Consider the following 11599-nt stretch of genomic DNA (forward strand, 5'->3'; position numbering starts at 1 on the left):
CCATCCCACCAACCAAACACCACTTTGTCCATCCATCACACCACATAAAGGCTATGGTAGGCCCGTCCACCATGCACACTACATAGAACCATAATAGGTTCGTCCACCCTACACACTAAAACGTGGAACTATGCCACTTGAGTAATTGTATACAGCTGAGCTGATATACGTATAGGATAGTGCGGTAAACCGCTATATAAAAGTATCACAGTTAAAACTGTTAAGTTTGTCTTCCTTCTCTTCATAGCCAGATCCCAAAATTTTCATGTTATGCAACAATGCACATATTTGCAGACAATATACAGAAACAGACATTAACATTTCCAGTTGAACATATTCATATTTGATTGCACTTTTATTCTAATATTCAGTTACGACAACAATAATAAACTCACACTTATTCATCACAGAAACGAGCAATAAAATCAAAGCCCATAAATGCATATATATTCACGAACCAAACTAAAACGAATCTCAAACACACTTACCGAGGCTTGAACTAGGGTCAGATTACATAGAAACACATAACAGACAGTTTATGACTCAAAATAAAATTCTGCAAAATAGGGTCACATGGCCGTGTGCCCCTGCCGTGTGGAAGTGCCCAGGCCGTGTGGGGGTCTACACGTCCATGTGAAGGCCACACACGCCTGTGTGGAGAGGGAACACACCCGTGTGAGGAACCCGTATAACTCACTATCCAAAAATGCCAAAAATAAAGAGCAGAGGAGACACGTCCGTGTGGAGATCTCACACGTTTGTATGGGACACATGCCCATGTGGTCAAGCCGTGTGGCACCAAAATTTGCCCAAAAACCCTAATTCACAATTTTACACGGCCATGTGAGCTACCCATGTGGGGCATACGCCCTTGTGGCCACTCGTATGGTCACAAAACCATACCGATACAACCTGAAATTCATGATTTTGATGTCGAGACAATTCCCATCACTTGGTAACCCAGAATTATGTCAAAACATACAAAATCCCATACAATTTAGTAACAAAATGATACTTAAAATAATCAATTTCATAAACACAAAAGACATTTCCGCAATTCTATACCGAAGTTAAACCGTTTCAGAACACACACTTTAGAACACAATATCAAGTAGCACCTTTGATAAAGCGAAACATACAAGCACGATCTCCTTTGACAGAACGATAAATAAATTGTGTAAAACAGAAGAAGCAAAAACAAACGCAATTAAAATTGAAAAAAAAAAAGGAAGGATGGGAAAGGAACAGAAAAGAAAAAAAGAAAAAAAAAAGTAAAGTACGTGAAACTTGTTTTTTGTTTTAAAGTTAACTTCCCTTTTTGAAAATAAAATAAAACAACATGAAAACAAATAGATGCCAAAAACAATTATAGGGATTCAAACACGAGATCTAGAGATACACTAATACACAACTAACCACCAGAATAGCAAACCCATTCTAACATTAAAACGCGAAATTGAACCCAAATGTTCATGTAATATCCTGATTTTGGGCCTAATCGGAATAGTGGTTTCGTGACAAAAAATTCGAGATAGAAATAATTATTTTATGATTATTTTGAGGTCTATGATATGATTGCATGATTGTGTGAAAATTTCGTGAAGAAATTTTATGCATAAAGTGCTTAAATTGAAATTAGGGACTAAATCGAATAATTTGTAAAACTTGCATTCTAGAAGTTTCTAGTATGAAATTGTTTTGAAATATTGATTAGGAGGTCTTAAATAGAAATTTTACCAATTTCTAAGTCTATGGACAAAAATTGGACATGGATGGAATTTTTGGAATGTTTAGTAGTAAGGGCATTTTAGTCATTTAGGGGTAAAATGAATTAAAATACAAAATTAAAAGCCAATTTTGCTCATCTTCAACCCCATGGACGAATATAGCAAGGAGAAACCATGGCTAGGGTTTTTCAAGCTTCCAAGCTCGATTGTAAGTCCGTTCTAGCCTCGCGTTTTAATGATTTTTACGTTTTGGAGTCCCTAGCTCGATTAAGCTTATGCTAGCAATAATTCAACCTAGGGTTCATATTTGGAAAAATACCCATAGGTGAAATTTGTGTATTTTGGTGTTTTATGATAGAATATGAGGTTTTAAATTATGTTAGACAACTTGTGCTACTCGGTTTTAAGCGAAAACTAGCAAAAGGGCTTAATCGGTAAAAATACCTAATAGTCATAAGTACATGTTAGAGTGAGAATTTGATGTTTCCATAGAAGGAAAAATGATCAGCATGTCATAAAACATAAGAAAATAGGCTGAAGTTTAATTTACGAGCTTTGGGGCAAAAGTGTAAATATGCAAAAGTTTAGGGGCAAAACTATAATTTTGCCAAAATATGATTTTGGGTCAATTTGAATAATGTGAGTCCTAATTAGACTATATTTTAAATGATAGGGCAAGGAAAACTGAAATTCGGGCTAAAATGGAAAAATACCAAGTTGTGGACGAAATGGTAAAAGTAGCCATTTTCGCATACGAGGTAAGTTCATGTGTAAATAATGTAGCATAATTGTTATTTTTAAGTTATTGATGTTAATTATATGATATGCTGATTTTTTTATCGTGAAATATTATGCTTTGTGGTTAATGTTGAGTAATATGCAAATTATGTTTACTACTTGATAAATATGAATTGCTACCGAGTATCGGTTCCGATATTCCATGGAAGACGGCAATGTGAGATCGAGGAAAAAAGCCCGTTTGAACCTTAGGAATAGATTAGGATACAAGTGATATGTCACTAGGATGGTTGAGCATCCGAACTCGTTGAGTTGAGTCCGAGTTCACTTATGGATGCGAATGTCCGAACTCGTTGAGTTGAGTCCGAGTTCGTGAGATGTAACTAGGCATCCGAACTCGTTGAGTTGAGTCCGAGTTCACTTATGGATGCGAACACTCGAGCTCGTTGAGTTGAGTCCGAGTTCACTTAGGGGCGGGTTACATGATTTCTTGATTACATATGAGGCACTTATGTGCAAATTATCCGTGTATCCGAGTTGTATTCCGATGTGTTCAACGGGTGAAATTTCTAGTGAAATGAAAGAACACTTAAGATGTAAGCGACGTTTTGGTAAGTGTTGTGAAATGGACACTTTGGACAGGTATGTTCTTAATCCCTCGGGTTGATAATAGATACACACAACGATAAGGTAGTAAGATGATGAATGACGTTTAGAAATATGATATATGTTTTGGTGATACCATGCTAAAGTTGTTTGGTATATTTGTATTGTTATGTTACTTGTTATTTACATATGAACTTACTAAGCATTTATGCTTACTCCCTCCTCTTTATTTACTATAGTTTTGAACAAGCCAGCTCGGGAATCGGGACGGGTCGAAGGTTCGATCACACTATCCAAAGGACTTTCATCTGGGTAAGTGGCTTGTAAAACTTAAGTATGGCATGTATAGCAATATACTTATTTTGTGAAAATAATTTTATGATATGGCCATGATTGGTGGAGAAAATGTTTGATATTGATAATTCATGGTGATGGTTAAATTTAGATCATGTTTGATATCATGGAAGTTTAATAGGTTATCTAGTTCATAACAACTCATGAAAAGATGAAATTTGCCTTAAAACAGAATATTGCTGCAGCAATGACATGAATTTGAAAAATCACTAAAAATAGTATAAATTGAATTAAATGATGAGGAAGTTATGAAATTGAAGCTTAATGAGTCTATTTTCATATGGATAAAAAAAACAGACATATAAATTATACTTTATGAGATATTTGAAACCTTGTGAAACAGGGCCAGAGTGATTTCTGGATCCTCTGTTCTGAATTTAAAAATTCATAATAAATTGTAAAAAAATAATTATAAGTAATTATTTATATGTACAGATTCCTTATTGAGTCTATTTTTAAGAGAAACAAATCTCATAGTCATTGAAATTCTTTATAGAGAGATATCTGATTCGTAATACACAGATGTCAGAGCAGTCGAACCCTGAAACAGGGGAGACTTTAACTAATAAAATGTACTAATTGGTCCAACAAAAAATTCTAGAAAAAAGTTAGTAAATAGATATATGAGTCTAGATTTAGGAAAAATTTACGGATCTTGATTTCAAGTTTCGTAACTCGAGATATGATTTTTCTTGTAACTGTGATGCGAGTAGCTAGAAAGCTGTGAATGTAGAAACAAAAGATTTGAAGTTCTTAATTTGATAAATTATGTTTGGTAACTCCTCAAGCTCGACTCCGGCGAAGGTTTCGGGCGTGGGGGCATTACAGTTCAACCCACTCACTGACCTTAACCACAAACCTCAAAACTTTTAATCCTAGATTCTGGGATGTTACAGTGGATTAGTACCCATCAAAGAGTAGAAGAACATGCTTTAGAACCAAGTCGATCTTATGGTCAGTTTTAGATATCGAAAAAGAAAGTTGTTTGGATTTGCTTCATAAGTTTATGACGTTCAAAGTTGTTTCATGAAAAAAAAATTGATCTGTAAAAGAAAAGGGAAATGAGAGGTTTCAATTGGTACAAGCAGTGTGAACAGAGAAGGCCATACAACATTAATTTTAACACCCTAGTAATTTAAATGAAAACTTTCAAATAGTTCAATGATCATTTTGTACTTTTCTAAAGTTGAGTGACCAAAATCTAAACTTACTAATAATTTAGTGACTTTGGGTGTAATTTACGGAAAGATTTATTATAATTTTCATATATTAGTGGGAACCACGATCTATTAATATATATAAGCACAAGGAATGATTCATCTTTTGAATAGTATTAGATTACTTTGGAATATGTTACCAACACTTAGATGCTGAGGCTGGGATTGGATTAGGTCTTTCATCAGTTGCTCTCCTTGTCCTTCTCTTTATATACTCGAACAGACTTATTTCAATGGCTACCTTAAGAGCCACAACATTTGGCTCTTTTATATATGCCATTCGCATACTGTTTCTTAGCCTACCAAGACAGCAGCATCATCAATTACTACAACATGCCTAAGGGTCAATCCCTTTCTTTGCAGGTTTCCCTTTCATCCCCCAAAGTTTGTCTGTGTGTGTATTTTTAATTGTTTACCTTCATCTTTCACCATGGTTCTTCATGGCACACTTCATTGCTTTCCTTTGCTTGGTTAAAGGTTTATCCTTGAAACAAGATATTCCTATTATTTACATAATCTTTTTGGTAAAAATATCGTGGAGGCCATTGTGCTAAGTGTCAAATTGTATTTTGCTTTCTTTATTAAAAAACTGAACAAAATGGTCTTTGTAGATTACATCAAAGAGTAAATTAATCATTCTGTTAAATATTTTATCCATTTCTATTGTTAAAAATTGGTACTTGTACATCAATATGAGGTACATATGACACGTCACATGTTATTATTTGATTATTCCATCAGCCACATTAATTTTAATAATACAAATGAATAAAAATTTTAAATAAAAAGACCAATTTACTTTTTAATATAACGTACAAAGACTAATTTACTTATTTTTAAATGAAAGGGACAACATACAATCTCACCTTTAATAAGTCACCTTTATTTGGCATGTCACTTAAAAACTTATCTCTATCTCTCATGTTACAATGAAATGTTTAGGACACAGTTTATTTGAACGGCCAATTAATTTCATTTAAACATGCCTGCAGAGTAATCTTATGTTACTCAAATCTTTAGGTATTAAAATCAAAAGCTATGTTACTAGAATTTTTTGTTTTCTCCAAGTATTAGTGCATTCTCACATATGTGTCAAACATATAATAGAAACATGGAGTTCGAAGAATGAAATTTCAAATATAAGAAAAAGAAAATTTAAAAAAATTTGAGCATATCCGTAACTGACACATACCCGCATGAATTTACATTCAGACTGTGGTCCTCAAGGTGAGGATGTGCTGCACTGGTTGCGAGAGTGTAGTAAAAAACGCCATTTACAAGCTTGGAGGTATATTATCTGTTAGATTCTATGCTTACATTACATTTTAATAGAAGAAACTACTAAATCTTGTTTAATAGATACATTAGCTGAAGCAAATATACTACAAATGGTGTGTTAGGGATCGATTCGGTGGAGGTGAATGGAGAAATGGAGAAGGTAACAGTTGTTGGGTACGTCGACCGGAGCAAGGTGCTGAAGCAAGTGAGGAGGGCTGGAAAGAGGGCTGAATTCTGGCCCTACCCCGATCCTCCATTGTACCTCACATCTACTGACGATTACTTTAAAGACACAACAAATGAGTTCAAAGAGATTTACAACTATTACAGGCATGGCTACAACCTTGGACACAGGCATGGCAACCTCCCAGTGACTCATCGTGGAGATGACACGGTCAGCAACATGTTCAACGATGAGAATGTCAATGCTTGTTGTCTCATGTAGAAAAAAGTACGTACTGCTATGAATGAAACAGAGTTGTCCGTTTACAGTATCACCATCATCATCAACAGCAAAAGGCAACACGTAATATTAGTTGCAATATCTTTTTTTTTTTTGTAGTAATCTCTCTTTTTCTAGTGACAAAAGAATTTCATCAATATGTATTAATTGATTATAAATATAGTGCACATAAAATTTCAAGTAAACTAAAAATATTTACTAAGTATTTATTTGATAAAAACAATTCAGTTCTGAAATATATAATGTTAAGAATATGTGGCTAAGAAATATATTTACTAAGAAAATTGTTAAGAAAATTTGTTAAGAATATATGTCATAAAGAAGGGGCAAAAACAAATCAACTTCTTTATATAGGCAACAGATAAAAGGCATGTTAAAAGGACATGTCTCTTTACATTAAACAAAGGTTCACGTCGGGTCGTTGTACACATGATGTATCAATGTCATACCTTAATAACCAATTAGATCATTGAAACAATGGCCTATGTCGCATCGTGTGTTGTTTCATATCCATTTTAGAAAATTTTAATTTGTACAATCAAACTTAAGTCCAAATGTGAATCATCTATTTGTGAAATATATATTTAATTAATAAGTAGCCCACTTTTCATTGTCTAATTATGAACCTCAAATGGCTATTCATTAAATAAAATATTATATAAGCCTTTTAATTTAGACATTTATCAGTAACGTGGGATTACTCCTCATTGCAAACTATTAATAATCTTTTTTAGTATGAAATAGTAGTTGTTAAAATTAAATGTCGATAATGGTAATGTAGAACTATCGCAAAGCAATAAGAAAAGAGAAATAAAATACACAGTGTAACAGCCCGATTTTAGTTAAATTAAAACAGTAGTTTCAGAACCACAAATCTGATGTCAGAAAATTATTTTAATATTATTTTTGGTTTTTACAACATGTTATTTGATATGTGTGAAAATTTCGTGAACTAATTTTATCGTTTAGTTTCTCAATTTGAGAAAAAGGACTAAATCACGTAAAATGTAAAAGTTGCATTCTACTTGTTAAAGGTGTCTAATAGCCATGGTTTGTTAAATTCAAAGTCCTTATGATTATATTAGACCATTGGTAGTGCTAATGGACATATATGGACATTTAATGAATGTTTTAAATGGTTTTTCATTAAGTTTATAATGGTAATTAGTAGTATTAAATAAAACAAAACCAAATTTAAGCTTAAAATCATTATCTTTGACCGAATTTAAGAGGAAAGAAAAGCTTATGAAGGCTTGCTAGGTTCCGGCTAGTATATTCCTTGATTAAGGTATGGTTTTAGCTCGGTTTTTGATTATTTATATGTTTTTGTAATCGTTGCAGCTCAATCTAGCTAGCTCGTACCTTAGATTTTGAAACTGTTAAAGATTTAACATGTTGTCATTGTTGAATGCTTGAGTAATTTGGTGATTGGTGATAGATTATGAAGGTTTATTGATAGATTTAATAGTTTTGTAAAGTTATTTTTGACAAATATTTCAAATAGGGATTAACTTGTAAAAATGTAAAATTTGGTGGTTAAAAGTGTAAATAAATTGAAAATATGGGCTGCTAGTAATACATGTTAAATTCTTCCATGTATGGGTTAAGTTGAATTGTGTGAATTTTGTATAATTGTGAAATAGGGATTAAATTGATTAAATGTGTAAGTTAGGGGCTAATGTGTAAAAATGCCCAAGTGTGTATTTTTGGACTAAATTGAAAGAATATGTGATTGAATAAGTAAATTTTGAATTCATATATATCAAGAAAGAATGAATTCGGATTTAGATCAAGGGAAAGCAAGGTTATCGAGTAGTCGACCCGATATGACAATTCCGAATACAAGGTAAGTTCGTATAATTGAACTTAAATGTGTACCTATTTATTTGATGGATGAAATTGAGATAGTAATTATTTTATTGGATAAATGTTGAGATATTAAATGAAATGTATGAATTGAGTAAGGCAAGTTGCCGAATAATACCATAGCCAGGCTATGGCAATTGAATAATAAGACCATAATCGGGTAATGGCATGTAAATGAAAGACCACGGCAAGGCCTTGGCAATGTATGTGTAAGACCATAGTTGGACTACGGCATCAGAAAATCGATGAATTTGTATTGTAAGCATTGGTAAACCATATAGGTTTGATACGAGTGTTGATGAGAAATAGAAATGTATCGATACAGGTATGTACAAAAAACTATTCAAATATCGAGTTAGATGAAGTTGAGAACTCATGAATCATAATAAGGATAAATTCTATGATAGCTCATGATTGATGCTTTGAATGTTTATGATATTATCCATTTTGAATTGCAAATGCATGTTGTGATTATTTTATATTCACATACGGACCTACTAAGCTTTATAGCTTACTCTGTTTAATTTTCAATGTTTTATAGTTCTACGAAGCTAGCCTAGATCCGAGAATTGCCAGAGACTTCATCACACTATCAATCATCTATTTTGGTACTTTTGAAGTTATGTATATATGGTAAATGGCATGTATAGGCTTGTGTCAATTTCGGTTGTTTGATGGATGTGTATTTGGCCATTTGTGTTGGCATAAGATGTTAAATTTGATGATGTTTTATGAATGTGTAATGGTTCTATTTTAATGTTTGGTAAAAGACCTATACTCAATGAATGTGGTAAAAGTTATGATGTATATATTGAATTGGTTTAGTTAGATGAATTATATATGTGAATTATGCTTAGTAAAGTAAGATAAATTAATTGGTATTTGAATAGGTAAATGGTATGGATTTGAGTATTGAATTTAGTTGAAATGAATATGGTATGATTATATATTGATTGATGAACTTTGGCTGTATATTTGTGACTTAAAATGGTACCAATTGAGTTTTCTTAGGTATGTGCAAAAAGGGTGGCAAATTAGCTTTGCAAATGGCCTATTTTGTCCACACGGGCAGAGACACGGGCGTGTGTCTGAGCCGTGTGTGACACACGGTTAGGTTACACGGCCGTGTGTGACACACGGTTAGGTTACACGGCCGTGTGTGACACACGGTTAGGTTACACGGCCGTGTGTCCCCTGGTGTTGAAATTGAATTGATGTCAGTATGCTCCACACGGTCTTACACACGGGTGTGTGACTGGCTATGTGGTATAAGTTAGTATACCCCCTAAATGGCACACAGCCTAGCACATGGGCGTGTGTGGTCATTTAGAAGGGCATACGGGCTAAACACACGAACGTGTGGTTGGCCGTGTGATCGAAGTCGGTATACTCTATAGTTTTCACTCAGTCTGGCACATGGACGTGTCCTCAGCTGTGTGATGCAAGTCAGTATGTATGCCCTGTTTCCACACGGCCTAAGACGCGGGCGTGTCTATTAGTCGTGTGAGGCACATGGCCTGTTCACACGGTCGTGTGAGCTCTGTTTATATGAAAAATTTTAAAGTTTCCAAAATTATCGTATGTTATCAGTTTAGTCCCGAACCATTTCTAAAGCATGTTTATGGCCTCGTAGGTCTTTATAAGGGACAATGTGGTTGTATTGAATAATGTATGAAAATGAATGATATATGTTGTGTAATACCTCATAACCCTATTCAGGTGCTGGATCAAATTAGGGGTGTTACACACATATTTTACGTGGAAACCCTTTTGGGAAAACAATCATGGGCAGGGGAGGAGAAATTCACTAATGTTGAAAACTAAATGATACAAGAGGAATTTCGATTACATCTATTTAAAAGAGAAATTTGATCCTCGACCTTAAGCCCTACAAAGATCCCATTGTTTTGCTACTGTATTTTATTTCTTTAACAAAGTTTTGGGTCATACAACTTTAACAATCTCCAACTTGACACAAATTCTCAAAGAACAGGTTCTCCACCTCTTCCGCGAAACCCTTAAAGGGGTATTCTTCAATAACGAACACCAAGCAAGTTCAAGCAATGTTCAAACTTGGTTATAAGAAGTGACTTAGTCATCATATCTATAGGATTACCATGAGTACTAATTTTCCTCACAACAATATCACCACAAGCAATAATATCATGCACAAATTGATACTGAACTTCAATGTACTTTATTCTCTCATGAAACATTTGATCCTTTGTAAGGAAGATGACACTCAGACTATCACAAAATATTGTAATGATCTGAAAGTCTTTACTGAGTTCACTAAAGAGTCCCTTTAACCAAATAGCTTCTTTACAAGCCTTAGCAATCGCCATATACTCAGCTTTAGTAGTAGACAAAAAACTGTAGCCTGCAAAGTGGCTTTCCAACTAATAGTGCAACATCTAATAGTAAAGACATACCCTGTGAGAAATCTTCTTTTATCAAAGTCTCTGGTAAAATTAGAATCAACATACCCAATGACTCCATCTCTAGTTCTTCCAAACTATAAGAAAATATCAGTAGTACCTCGTAAGTATCTGAAAATCTACTGAACTACTTTCCAGTGTTCTTTACTAGGATTCACCATGTATTTATTAACTGCTCTAACTGCATATGATAAATCTGGACGTGAGCAAACTATAGCATACATAAGAGATCCCATTTCACTATAATATGGAACACATGACATGTATTTAATCTCATCATTTGATTGCGGAGACAAAGCCGATGAAAGTCTGAAGTGGGCTACTAATGGAGTATTAACAGGCTTGGCACTTTGCATATTAAACTTAAAAAGAACTTTCTCAATGTACCATTTCTGTCTTAGGTACAATTTTCATGCTTTTCTATCTCTAAGAATCTCCATCCCAAGTATCTTCTTTGCTGCTCCTACATCTTTCATCTCAAATTCTTTACTAAGCTAACCTTTGACCTTTTTTATCTCTCATTTATCTTTGGTTGCAATCAACATGTCAACAACATAGAGGAGTAGATATACAAATGAATCATCACTGTTATTCTTAAAATAAACACAACTATCAAAGCTGCTTATTTTGAAATCATGAGTAGTCATAAATGAATCAAACCTCTTGTACTACTGCCTAGGTGACTGTTTCAAGCCATAAAGGTACTTTTTCAGCAAACAAACATAGTCCTCCTTTTCTAAAACTATAAAACCCTCTTGTTGTTGCATATAAGTATATTCCTCAAGTTCTCCATGCAAGAACATTGTTTTTACATCTAACTGCTCAAGCTCCAAATCATATATGGCCACAATACGAAGCAAGGCTCGAATCAAACTGTGCTTAACAACTGGAGTAAACACATTTGTGAAGTCT

The 11599-nt window shown here is 33.8% G+C and overlaps 1 pseudogene; it reads left to right on the forward strand.

Annotated features, from left to right (window-relative positions):
- Positions 1–4875: 4875 nt before the first annotated feature.
- LOC108463659 (heavy metal-associated isoprenylated plant protein 30-like) lies at positions 4876–6575 on the forward strand (annotated as a pseudogene).
- Positions 6576–11599: the final 5024 nt, after the last annotated feature.

The sequence above is a fragment of the Gossypium arboreum genome, chromosome 1 (genome assembly GCF_025698485.1).
Source record: "Gossypium arboreum isolate Shixiya-1 chromosome 1, ASM2569848v2, whole genome shotgun sequence".
In the NCBI taxonomy this organism is placed as follows: domain Eukaryota; kingdom Viridiplantae; phylum Streptophyta; class Magnoliopsida; order Malvales; family Malvaceae; genus Gossypium; species Gossypium arboreum.